The following is a 13,707-nucleotide window of genomic DNA, read 5'->3' as shown; positions in this document are numbered from 1 at the left end:
GAGTTTCTGTAAAACTGAAGCCCTGCTTGTTTTCATCCCGCAGCAACTGTTGTTTAATACAGATGAGCAATTTGATCTTCTTGGGTTGCTCACATACCATAGTGATGAGCCTCACCGAAATACTAATAAAGTTTTAAGTTTACTGCCTATTTAGGAGAAAATAAAGTATGTTCAGGTGGGTTTTGTTACTATCTTTATGTTCAAGTGGTGAGTTTAAATCCTTTTTTTCAGTTTCAGCGTTGCTGCTTCAGGTAATACCTGTTACTGCTCTCAAATTTTTTTCTTTGTTGTTGCTGATTTGACATTCTGAGCCTAAAATGAGTTAAATGACTGTAAGCTGTCATCAGATGTTCAGTGTACCACAGCACGTGGTGGTGCTCAGCACGGTTGTTTCTGTGAGATCCCTGTTGTAATTCTGGACCACAGTGGGTAGATGCACCGAGGAGAGCATGGGGCAAGGCACCACTGGTGGGGCTGGTAAACCAGTAACACTAGTTTGTTGCTTAAATATTTTTTTTGTAGGCAAGGTGAAGAGGAGAGGGGGAAGAAGGACTGGGAGGCAGGCGATGGAGTTGGAAATTGCATTTCTTCTAAGACACAACGTAGAGGAAAGCACAAATGAGGCTTCATAGAAATTGTAACCTGGGGGGCAGAGGCTGATATCATGTGATAACTGGAGGTAGAGAAGATGGCTTAACAGGGGGGAAGGGTGATTGTAGACCTTCATAGGCCTAGTAGATGATCACAGTAGCTGCCATTTGATTCAATGGAGGAGGAGTAGCCATAAGAGAATGTAAAAGGATTACTTCTTAAACTATTCTTTCTGGTAGTAGTTTTCTGAATGTGTTACAGTCACAGCAAGATTTTTGCCTTTCCTTCATGGGAGAACATTGTGTAAAAGTGAATCTGGAAGAAGAAGAGTCACTGGATGGGACAGAAATGTAAGGATCTGCAATTTAGATTTTACGCATAAAGAATCTGCAAGGCTAAGTGTTTGGCTGGGTCTGTGGAGTTGCAAGTATTAATGACGTGTTTGAGTTGGCAGATGTATTTTTCTTGAAGTGATGGAGAGATGAAGGAAGATTTCATATGTACCATTGGACACAGTTTTGGAGTAGAGGCAGTTCTCCGCACCATGTTCACAAAGGTGGCAATTTTTTTAAAACTGCAAAGGAGGTCACCCCAAGACTGGATGTCCAGAAGAGCTTTTCAGATCTCCCCTATCAGAAGATCCTCCATGTGTTTTTAAAGTGAAGGAAAGAAAAAATCAAGTAGCTGAATAAGAGAGCTATGTCTAGCCTGTCACAGAAAAGATGATGGACAACTCAAAATACACGGGATTGGAATAGTGCAAATATATTTGGACTTTGGCAAGAACACTGTTAGCTAAATTAATCTGAAGAAGGTCTAGAATGGAAATAGAAAAGTGAAACTTGAGGCAACTACTGTGCTTGGAGATTAAAAGAAAATCTGGGTAGTGAATGAAGAAGTGAGGAGATTGAAGGGTCTAAGATGGGGAAAATAGCTGAAGGATGGAGATTCCCTAATAATGCATACTTTTCTGTAAAACTTACATGTAAATCCTTAAAAAGGGGTATCGTTATAAGCAAATGAACGAGAAAGCTACTTTAACATGGTTGTAGTAACCTTAAGCATTAGCAATAGGAAATGCTTCCTGCATTGCTTAATTCTTGCTCAGTGAATTAATAGCACTCTTAAACCAACAGCAGCAAGAAAAATTGACTGTACAAGTCTTTCAGGTATTGTGCCAAACCTCATTCTTACTTGTCTACGTGAAAATGACAACGTTTCAGGTTGGCAATTTCCCTTTCTTAAAGCCATCTTTATCTAGAATTTTTTTCGGTAGAGGAAAAAGGATTCATCCGCCATACTCCATCTGCTCAGTCATGCAAACACTGCCTTGTAACTATTGAAATGCCAGCCTCTATCAAAGTCTCACAGCAGCTTGAATGCCATTTGCTACAGTTCATTCATCAGCAGAGCTAGCTGCCTGGTGGGTGTAGAGGAAATGTTAGAGGCTAGTTGAACATAGTTTAGGTAATTTAGAGAAGGACACAAAAACCCTTTTGATGCTCAAGAGTAAACTTTTAATTTAAAGATTTTAGGAAATGAAGTTGTGCTAAATATGTGTTAAATAATAACTGACTGTAAGCTTTCTACTCAAATTTTTCTGCTGATGTGAAATCTTAAGTATGTTTAAGTGCGACTTTGCAGTTTTGTTCCTGTAGAAACTGAAATTCTTATTTACCTTCCCAAAAATTTTAAAGAGGTTATATTTCCTGGGGAAAGGGGGCTGGTTATTCAGTTGTTATGGCATAGTGTGCAAGCTGGCTGTTGAGTCATGTACTCTTTATGCCAGTAATGTTCTTGAGATTTCCTGAAGAGAGAGTGACTGGAATATAGTACTTGTCACCTGGGCATATCAAACTCAGACTGAGCAAGTGGCACATATAAAACTGAGTCACTTGGGATTGGTTTTTGCATGTTTTATATGTGCAACAAGTGGGGAAAAAATGACTTGCAGAAGGGTGGTTGTAGAAACAAGTGTTTACGTGTAGAGAATTTGAGGGAGAGAAGTTAACAGAGAGAAACTATGAGCCTCAAGGGTCTTTGTTACAATTAGAGCTAAGACTCATGAATTAAAAATTCCAGTTTAGAGAGTGCACATAAATTACCTCTTGTTTTAACCTGACACAGACTTGCAGTTGTATGGAACAAAATAGGAATTGTGCAAAGGTTTCCTGATGAAACTCAAAAGCAAGGTGAAACATGCTTGTAGGTTTTGTGTTTAATTAAGCACTTAGTCAGGTTTGCAACAAAACTTGCCTTCCCTCCTGAGTCCATGATCAGACTGCTTCAAGAGAAACTTCTGAGACTACCTAGCTCGCCTGAATTGGAGGGAGGTTCCAGGGCTTAATTTAGGTACGAAATCAGAGGTGTTCTTCATTTGGACGTAATTTTGTAGCCATTTAAAGTGGTTTGGGGGTTTCCTGTGAAGTTACTTACTTCAGATTCATTTATTGTGGTTGCTGCCTCTCAACTACTAGGTAGTTTGTACTCCATCTCCCCTTCAGAATTACGTAAGGTAAATTTTCTGGGATGCTGTCTGCCTCTCTGCATTTTATTTCTCCTTTCCATATTAATATCCAAGTTGTCCAGCATCAATATTAAGAAAACATAAATGCTCCAAAAAAGCCTCTGTGTATCTGTGGTTTTGCTGCTCTTCCGATTTTACTCAACTTGAGATATGAAACCATGCAAAAGAAATCTAAGAGTGCGGTAGGCTTAAAACTTACCAGACCTGTGCTAAAAACACCCTATAAGGCATGACAGAGATGTTTCAGTAAATTCACTTCCCCTAGCCATCAGCCTAAAAAGTTTAATTTCTGTTCATGTTTTTTAACTTAACATAAAGTTTCTTTTAACTAAATAAGTTTTGAAGTTCTTTATGTGGACTGTAAGAATATATATGCATGGAGTTGACTGAATTTGCTAAGAAAATTTAAGAGGTTTTTTGTAAGGTCATGCAATAAGCATGTGTTAAAACCGCAAGCCCGGTTTCTTAGATTACCCTGTACCTGAGAAATTAATTAAAACCAAAGTTATCATAATTTAAAATTCCACAGGTCAATGTATGTTTGTTGTTTTGCTTACATGGATATTTTTCACAAAATAGTAATTGAAATATCATCAACATTCAGTGGTTCTATGCAAAGCAAAAATGACATTAGTTAGATTTCTTAATCACTTGACAGTTGTTTTCCTGGTTTCTACAAATTCTAGTGTTCTCTTAATACATGTTTTTGCTTCAGAATAAGACTTGTTGGTTGTGGTGAGGACAGAAAACAATCTATAAACTAGCAAAGCTGAAAAGTCTTGCTAAGACTAATGTAGGTTATGTTGGGGGGGGGGGGGAGTGGTTTCATTCCTCTTTTGATTGTTTTTAATCCATGCACTGATACAGTAAGTCCTGCACTTTAAGTAACCTGTGAAACTTATCTAGTTAATAGCTTTAGTAGCAAAGTATGTAACAATTTGGACAAAATGTTTTTGTGCAACATCTGTATTGCTGAAACAAATATTTACCACTGAGAAACTAAATTTTTATGTTTATTTGCACGAGGAAATTAGATAAATTTTGCTGTTAGAATTTTCTGAGTAAAATGACCTCAGCTGGAGATGCTTTGGAGACACTCTTCTTACAACCCTTGCAGAAAATACAAGGGAAGGGGAGAAAGTAGAGGGAACCTCTGCTGTAGCACAAGGACAATCATGCTAATGCTTGTTTTGCAGAAAAGCTTTATTTGGTTTAGCAACCTCACTGCTAAATATTCCCCAACACTTTGCAGCATAATCCAAGGAGACTAAAGCTATTTAGGAACAGAGGGAATGTGAATGTGTGGGGCAAAGACGTGTGCCATAGCTAGAGAGTCTGACAAGTGTGACAAAGGAGGGCATTGAACCTTAATTAGAGATTATTTAATATGAAACCTTGTTCTTGATGTCCTACGGCAGTAGAAACTGATGCCTGTTCTTACAGCTTTGTATTTAATTTTTTTGGACTTTGATAACATGCAAATGAGATCATATGGCAGGCCCCAGAGGCTGTTCCTCCATATGGAAATGAGACTTTCTATTTTGTGTGACTCTTTCCATTCAGGACTGATGACAGGCTGGATTTGTGTACCCAGACAGTCGTGGGGGGGTGTTAAATAAATCAGCTTGGAGTGGAGGGTTGAACTAGCAATTCTGTAGACTGTACTGACATCTGGTGGCAGTTTATGTATTTATATAGTATTAGAAATGTTTCTTTTTCAAAGATGAGGCAATTGCTGATCTGCTTTTATATTTTTCACTGTATTTTATGGCTTCTATGTGGTGGCCATTCTTCTCACACTATGTTGCCTCTGAATCCCTGAAGGGGGGGGCGGGAAGTGTAAAATTGCTGAAAATAATGTTTCTGTTAGCTAGTTTTAAAATGTACTAAGTACTTTAATTTGGTTTATTTATATATTCTGTGTGTGTCTTAGAGCAGCTACATGGAAAAGGAAACTTTTTTTTCACTTCCTTTCAAAGAGCTGCAAGGCTTATGAAGGAAATGAATGAGAGTTTCCTTTCTTCAAAACTGAAGGCACATGCAGTCGCTAGAGGAGAGCCCTGAGATCCACCTCCATTTTTAGGTCTTCCTCATCAGACAGAGACCCTGGGCTTCCTCCTTACATACCCAGATATATAAGTGCACATAACCAAAATGTAACACAATGATCAGGACAGGAAAAAACAAATTCATTGGTGGCATATATAAGTGCACATAACCAAAATGTAACACAATGATCAGGACAGGAAAAAACAAATTCATTGGTGGCATATATAAGTGCACATAACCAAAATGTAACACAATGATCAGGACAGGAAAAAACAAATTCATTGGTGGCATATATAAGTGCACATAACCAAAATGTAACACAATGATCAGGACAGGAAAAAACAAATTCATTGGTGGCATGGGCTTGAAGTGATCTTATAACCATGCCAGGGTTTTTTGAAGAAAGTCGATAACAAATCATTGTTACCAGGACCAGAAGGTGTTCACTGAAGCTGTGTGCCCTTCCAGGAGCAGGCAGGTGAGAAGAAAAACTTGGCAATTTTGAGGGAAATGCTGTTCCATGTAGTAGGAGGACATCAGAAATAAGTAGTTTGTGGTCTTCACAGCTACCGTGTAAGGATGAAGACGTATGAAGGGGGATCCACCAGACTCTAGCAAAGCTCTGAGGATGCTTGCCACTTCGCCCGCTTGTTCCCAAGTCCAAATCTCAATCCTTACTTCAAATTGTCATGACTGTTGTACTTTAGATGTTGCTAGTTGCTTTTTGATGGTGGCAGGTCAGTGAAAGAGGTAATTTGGGATGTATCTCCATGTGCAAAGACCACAGAGTCTTTACTCCAGGACTCCACCAGGCAAGGAAGGGAGAGTTTTAAATACCTTAAAGTCTTCCCTGGTCCTGCTGCTTTTTAAGCTCTCTATTCAGGAGGGGGATACAGCACAAGTATTTTACCCCTCAAGTGGGTCACTGCAGGTGGATCAGGTAGACCTCTTTGTAGGCAGATTAACCTTCCCTGTGTGCATTATAGAATAATTTTGAGGAAGGTTTTGGAACTTTTTTCATTTGTAAGAGGCAGTGTAAGAGGGCTTACCATGTAAATAGTGCCTCACTTGTTTTGCTAATGCCATAATATTCATAATGTTTGGTGATACTTTGCCCCATTTTAATGGCCTCTGATGCAGAGGTAGCAGGAAAGTAAGCTTTTTTCAGAGGGCCACGAGTACATGGAAAGCAACAGGATGTCAGCTCATCTGACAAGGCTGTAAAGGTGTTATACCTCACACTATATATAATTTTCTCCCTGTTTACAAACTCTGAGTCATTTTTCTTTATTTTCCAATCATCTGCTGTTGGATGATATAATTGAGTGATTCCTGACTCTAACAAATATTCTGTAAAGTGAGCAGTGAGTAATTTGTGTATGTTGGCACCCAACTTCTTGTCATCACAAGAAATTAAATATCTAACTTGCTAAAAAGGGAAGAAAATAGATTTTCTTTTCAGTTCTTTCCTTTCATGCTTTGTTGTGAAATGAAAGTGAATGAATGACTGCAGTCTCTTTATAGTGTGGCCTGTATTGTGCAATTCAGGATCTCTTCCTTCCAGGTGACGGCAGCGCAGTACTTCAGTTGGGTTTGGGGGTTGTTGGTTTTGGTTGTTGCACTATATTCTTTTAGCACCTGCTTCTTTTGTAACTCCCTGTATTATCTTTTACAGTCATATCCCTCAAGTGTAAGATAGCAAAGCCAAGGGAGGGAGAACAGATTCTAGGATCAGCTAAATAACTGTTTCACTAATACCTTGCCACTTAGAAATCTGGGGGAGAAGTCTTTTTTGCAGCAGTTTATCCTTACTGTTGTGATAGCTTTGCTGAGGCCATGATCACCTGTGTGGCCATCTGTGCAGGTAGTGCTTTCCCTTAACTCCCTCAGCTGTAGAATTTTAGCCTAGCTTTGGGCAGGACTTGCTGGCAAATCACATGCTTTATTTCTTCCCGGACACCTACAGAAGGATATGCTTTACAATGGAAGCTGGTGGGTTGGGGGGGGGGGGGGGGGGTTTGCTGCTATCTGGGTACCTAGACATAGATGAGGAACTGTTCCTAGCAACGGCAGGCATCTATTTTGGCAAAGGGATGTAATGTATGTAACTTCCTACTCCTCTCCAAGTATCTCACCTTAGAAGCATCATTCAGAGTTCATAAATACTGGTAAAAATAAAATACAATCTGAAATGGCTTGGAAGTCAAAGGCAGTCAATAGAGAAGCAGAAGAAATATAGCAGATCTGTGCTTAATGTAATCATTTCATTGCTGTCATGTTCTCTTGTTGCTTGTTTTGAACGTAGACCCTTCAGGGTATGAATTACTGTGTTGAATATAAATGCAGTTCTTACCAGAAGATTTCCTTAAATTGTTTGAAGTTGTTACAGCTATCTGGTGGGAAGAATATCTGAAATATATATGCAACACTCACTTTTAAAGTCCTAAGTCGTCATTCATTTAAATACCGAAGCTGAAGAATATGTAGTAAGTCTCAAAAGAGTTTGCGATTCCGTAATAGCATGAGACAATAATATTTTGCTTAGTTTTTATTCTGATTTTTCTTGCTATGAATTTCTGGACTGTTTTTCCTTCATCTATTTGAGTATTTCCTTGTCACTGCATCATTTCCCTTGTTGACAAGTTTTCTTCCTTTGTGTGCTGACAGTATGTTGCCTGTTTATCACTGGCTCTCAAATTTTCTTAGATATGAGGCCAACAGTTCCAATAGTTCATAGGATTATTTTGAAAACAGAATTCTTTCTTGCTATAGAAAAAAGCCAAAGCAGGTATTTTAGGTTTTTCCTGCTACTTACCTTTTCACAAATACAATATCTGTGCTCTCTGAATTTACATAGTTAGGGTTTTTTTTGCCTTAGGGACATATTGGGTTATTGGGGAGAGGATGTAATTTTTTTGTTTCCACTTATTTTCCATGTATTAAACTTTGGAAAACTGTTTTAATGTTAGAGGGTCTAACATAGGTTAACGTTTTCAAAGTCAACTGTCTGATTTTAAGCTTTGAAGTTTCAGTTGTACAAGGAAAATAAAATATTAGTAAATAGATATTCTAACCAACAGTAATAAAAGATGCAAGTCAAGATGATGTCAAGACTCATCACTTGAATATGAAAAAAAATCATAATGGCTCTGAGAGGACCAAAATAGGATCTGTTGACAATAGAAATATCAGATGTCTGTCTGCCAGAGGTTGAAAGTACTGTGGTAAAGTCAGAGACCACCACAATGCTATTTTCCTGCTCTCTTGTAAAGGGTTGAAGTGCCTTCTGCAAATTGTACTTAATCTGGAAAACCTTGAATGAGAAACACAAGGTCTCTAGCAGCTGTTCATGTGGGACTTTGAAGCTGGCCTTGCCTCCAGCAGGGGCTGGGACTAGATGATCTCCTGAGGTGTGTTCACACCTGGATTATTCTGAAATGTACTCCTTTTTCTTGCTCTATGGGTGCAGCTCTGATTTTCTTTCTGCACTTTTTGCTCTTGTTTCTACTGCTGGATTCACTGTTGAGCCAACACCAGGCCAGTCTGTTTCTCGCAGGGTTACCTGTCACTCTGACTTGGCTGCTTGATTAAAGGACAGGGATTTCCCTCTTTTGATGTGTGTCTTAGATCCAATCCATGGCCTCAATCAACATGTAAAACTGGTGGAGTGTTTTCAGGAAAAATGCATCTTCTGAGTGCAGAACTAGTGTAGATTTTTTGGCTGCTGACCAGAGAGCTGTTTATTCAGGACAGTTTGAGAAGGAAATAATTTTATTTCTTGCAAATTTTGTCTCCTTTGCCCTTGCAGTTCATATTTTGTATCAGACTGGAAGGTGAAGGTGATCTGTGCCTTCAGATTTATTTCAAGTTTTCAGGCTCCTGCAAATATCTAGGCCTTAGGAATGGTAAAGTGAGGCGTGCAATTACATAGTCTCCCTCTTTCCCCCTCCTGCTGCTGTACTTCTTTATCTTGACCCAGTGGGATCTCCAGCGGGGATTTTTGTGACTGCACAAACTGGGCTTTTTGATATGTGACCCGATTTTCAGAAGTACTGGAATACTGGATACAGGTAATGGTGGAGGAGAAAACTATACAATTACTTTGGTCCAACTGAAACATACTTTATGCCCAAAGGAAAGCTGTTTCTTCAGAAAGCTGGCCAATATACAGTGCTCTAAATGGTGCTAATATAACAGTGAGAACAGTAGTAGTATTGGGGCAACCTTTCTATGCATTAAACTCTCAGATAAATCTCCTCTGCCTTTTCAACAGCAAATTAACTCCTTAAAGCAAGTTGCTGTGATTTTTGTAAGATGATTCAGGACCCCAGTTACTTGCACTTTTTTTTTTCATGTGCATTGTTTTTTAAAGAAGAAACTATTAATAATCTTGTCCCAAAATGTTTCTTATGTTGTACTAAAACCTGTTTAAGTGGAAATTTTTCTCTTCTGAGGATTTTGGCTTTTGTTCTACATGAAAAAACCTTTTTGTTACTTACAATTAGATTCTCATTTTTTAATTTTGTTTTTTCCTCTTCCCTTAGCGGTGTTATATTTAAGGAAACTGAATACTTAATCTGTTTCTGAGAGGAAAATATAATTTCAAACACACCTAGACTGCTGTTAAGTCATCTGTTGTTGTATAACTGAACTCTTAAATTTGCCAAGCAGTGTCTTTAAAAGTATCTTTTTCCTCACAGTGTTCCAAAGTGTCCCAGAACCATCATTCCTCTGGTAAATTAAAATAAGCCATATATCGTAGGCATTCGTCTAAGCCAGCACTCTAGGATATTGCTTTTAAATTGTGTTAAAAAGCTTCCAGTCCTTTGGAAAATTACATGATGGCTCTTACTTGTGGAATGCAAATACAGTTTTTCTGCTCGATTGTTTGTTTGCTAGTGTATTTATGCGCACTCATTAAAATGGTGAATTCTCTTTTTTCTGCAGACACAGCTTCAGGACATCCAGGAGTACTTTGGAGTGAACTGACAGGAAGCCTTGCAATACCACAGTGGCAATAACAGTGGCTGTCCTCTGGATATGCTGAAGCTCAGCTTGATTTTGAACTTTTCTTACACCTCCCAGCTTGTGCACAAAGGACTTAACGTTGATTTGGATTCATATGGTATAAAATGAATGGATATGGGATTTTTTTCCCTCCCTTTACTTGACATCTGCATGTTTCTGGCAATCAGTGATGAAGTCTCTACTAGGTCTGCTGACATTTGGTTTGTTTTCAAGATCTCTGAGTGACAGGTACTGTAAACATCCTACACTCTCAGCTGTGGAAACTAAGAAAGCTGGGAGAAGGCTGTTTACTCTCCCTGCCTTGGAAGTCTTCGGGAGGACAAGGATGCAATATAGTGAGCTCTGTGTTGATTGTATTTCTGACAACCTGTATTTCACATTTTGTGTTATGGTGTCAGTAAACAAATACTAGCGTTATGTCATCAGTATCTCATGTTCTGACCAAGGTCAGAAAGGCCTTACAATATGTTTTAGCTGCACTGCTGGCTTAAGGGAAACTTAAATAGTAGCAATAACATGTTACAATACTTTCATCCTTAAGCAATGATTAAAACAGACCTGTTGCACTCTTTGTTTATGAGTGCTGGTACATACAAATTACAGTGTAGACATCCTCAGGTTGACCCATCAGTAGTGTATTTAATCAAAATCATCCTTAAATGTTTGGTTCTTGTTTTTCTGATTCACTCTATTCTCGTTTCCTACTCAAAAGGGCTAGAAATAGAGGTCATAAGGCAAAAAGATTCTAGAGGACTTCAAATTTCAGGTTTTTTGGAAGAAATTCAGAGGTGTCAGCACTGATTAACTCTATTTCGAAACTAATAGAATTAAAGATACAAAGGTATTTATTTACCTTATGTTTTCCACTTGCTGTTCCCTGCCACTTGCAGCCAAGACAATATTATTCTTTGTACTTTCTCCTGGCAGTCTTCCTCTTTCCCCTTGTGTTTCTTTTATTCTATTTGCTGTTAGCCAAGTAGAGCTTCTCATTTTAAATGTAGAATAAGCTGGAGAAACAAAAATCTTTCTTTTAAATCCAATATCCTGCTGGCATGGTCTAAGTCCTCATGAATTTTAGTTTTGTAGCTCTTCTTAAGCAGTGACTTTGACAGAAAGGATGTCGTTGGTTTTTTTCTTTTTTTTTCTTATTTATGGGAGGAGACACCTTTTGTGCTTTCTAAGAAATTTTTCATAATATAGTTGAATTCAAAGATCACCTCCTTTTGCAATAGCATTCTTATGTCTTCAGATTGTGCTACTTCAGCTTTTTAGCAAAGGCCTTTAAATATAAAATCTTTGAAATAAGGGCTGTTCTAAGTCTCCGGGTTTGGAAAGTGATGTGAGTGGGAAGACAACAGGAGAATGGTAAAAGATCATTTAATGATTTGAAGTAGTGCTTCTACTAAATGGACAAAAAAGCTAAAAAAAAAACCCAAAAAACCCAACAAAAAAACAAAAATTAAAGAAAATCAGTTATTTGAAGCAATAATAATTTTTAAGGCTCTGACTCGTCTTCCTTTTGGAAAAAGGAATTGGAGGGGAAGCCAGTCATAGGGCCCTTCAGTGTTGTAGCCAAGGAGTAAGTTGATGAGTGAAAAGAAGGTTGAGAACTGGCTGTGCATTAACAAACACCAGCACTTCAGGTTTGTGGGGTTTTAACTCATGATTTGTGTAGTAATTTCTAAGAAAAGCAGTTAGCCTCATAAAATGATCATTTTAAGGAGACATTAGCTGTTCAGACTAGTCAAACGATAGAGGGTAGTGTTTCCTAATACACATGGTTCCTTTGGCAGAGAGGTATTTCCAAGGGTGATGGAGCACACAGTTATGTCCTACTGCTTGACAATACTGATTGTAGGCTATGCTGTCGAGCAAAGACAACTTCCTGAAGGGAGGTAACATTTTTATATTCTTATTTAGATTTGCTTTAGGTTTGGAATCATTATTTTTTGTCGGTTGGAAAAACTTCTCTATATTTAGTGTTACTTGTTTGTGAATTTCACAGCAAAATTCTATCTTCAGTTTCATCAGTGTTAAGTTGGAACTGTTGGAGTCTCTCATACATTCTTCCTTGACCATGCTTTCCTGCCCTTTTACTTGTGCTGACATTAATGTTTGTTTAAACTACAAGCTAATTCAGTGACTTGACCCTGCTGAAAACCAAATAACCAAAACAGCTTTTATGTGGATCAGCTGAGTAATGGCTTACTCCACTACCATGCTGTTGCTTAAAATGCTACTGAAAATGCCAATTCCTTCAAATATGGCCACTTTTCTGAAGAGCTTGAACAGAGTTTATTCTAAATAGATTATGAAATCCTTAAAACAATAAAATGGTAAAATTACAGGATTTTGTATACTTTTGTATTTTATTTGATTTATTTTTTTCTGTTAATGCTGTTTGAATGCAATTGCAAACGTTGCTAAAATAAATTGATTAAATTGTTTTAATTAAAATTTTTCATTTTTTGAATGCTGTCCATGCTTCTCTTTGAAAGATTTGTTGGTAAAGTCAAATAGCTTAATTGTGTTGGTAATAGGGAGCAACAAGTAATTTTGCTACTTCCAGACCTTTAATTGTAAAGGTATCATCAGATGTACTTGTACCATACTGAGCAATGTATAAATTGCATTATTTCTAGATCACAGAGTTATTTTCCCTTAGGTGTCACTTGCCAAGCCAAAGACTTCAAAGAGTTTAAGATTCTTTCCAGTCTATCAATTAAACATAGAGCTTTCCCATTGTAAAAAAGCATACAGGGCTGTTTCAAAAGCCTGTTGCCAGTAATGAGTTTTGGATTGGGTCCATGGAGAGGTAACCTGGATAGCTACCAAAGCAAGTCATCTGTGGGAAATTGCTGATTGTGGGCATGGGTGGTTGGTTGTTTTTCTTTTTTTTTCTTGAAGGGTAGACCTGCAAAGATGCAAAAGTGACTTGCTCCAAGTGATTCTTGGCACCACCTGGGGCAATATCGTTCTTGCATGTTAAGCTCAACATGCTGTATTGACTATGGTTTTGGGGGGGTTGAGGGTTTTGTTTTTGTTGTTTTTTTAAAGGAGGAAGAGGAGGATATTTCTTATTATCATGTGTCCTTATTTCTAAAGTTTAGGTATTGTAACTTTCTCCCTCTAAACTCGTAACAGAGAAGTTGAAGCAGAACTTTTTCCTTTTTTTTTTTAAACTACAATTTTGATTACATAGTCCCTCTAGGTAACTGCCTAACATCCAGTTTTGGTAATATAAGGAGTGACTGTGGGAAGAAAGAATGTGTGGTAGTCCTTTGGGCAGAGTTGTTGCTTGTTTGGAGATTGCAACCTGACCATGAGGTTTAGAAGTGTTTAGAAAAACACTTTTTCTAGTTTGAAAAAAAAGTTTCAAAGAGCTTCTAATGAGGGAAAGGAGAGGTGACTGCCGACTGCCTTGTCATCTAAAGGGGGAAAAATAATATACTGTTGATTTTAGGTGTAAACACTTCCTTGATGATACAGTGAAAGAGAGCAGCAATTGTCCC

At 38.0% G+C, this 13,707-nt stretch overlaps 1 long non-coding RNA gene across 1 annotated transcript in view; it reads left to right on the top strand.

Annotated features, from left to right (window-relative positions):
• LOC141968156 (uncharacterized) overlaps positions 1 to 12,668 on the top strand; it is a 40,008-nt gene extending 27,340 nt beyond the window's left edge. The window contains exon 3 of the long non-coding RNA XR_012634815.1: positions 10,115 to 12,668. This is a non-coding gene — a long non-coding RNA (uncharacterized LOC141968156). The remainder of the gene's footprint in view (positions 1 to 10,114) is intronic.
• The last annotated feature ends 1,039 nt before the right edge of the window (positions 12,669 to 13,707 follow it).

The sequence above is a fragment of the Athene noctua genome, chromosome 1, assembly GCF_965140245.1.
Source record: "Athene noctua chromosome 1, bAthNoc1.hap1.1, whole genome shotgun sequence".
NCBI lineage: Eukaryota > Metazoa > Chordata > Aves > Strigiformes > Strigidae > Athene > Athene noctua.
This window is presented reverse-complemented; position numbering and strand designations above follow the sequence as displayed.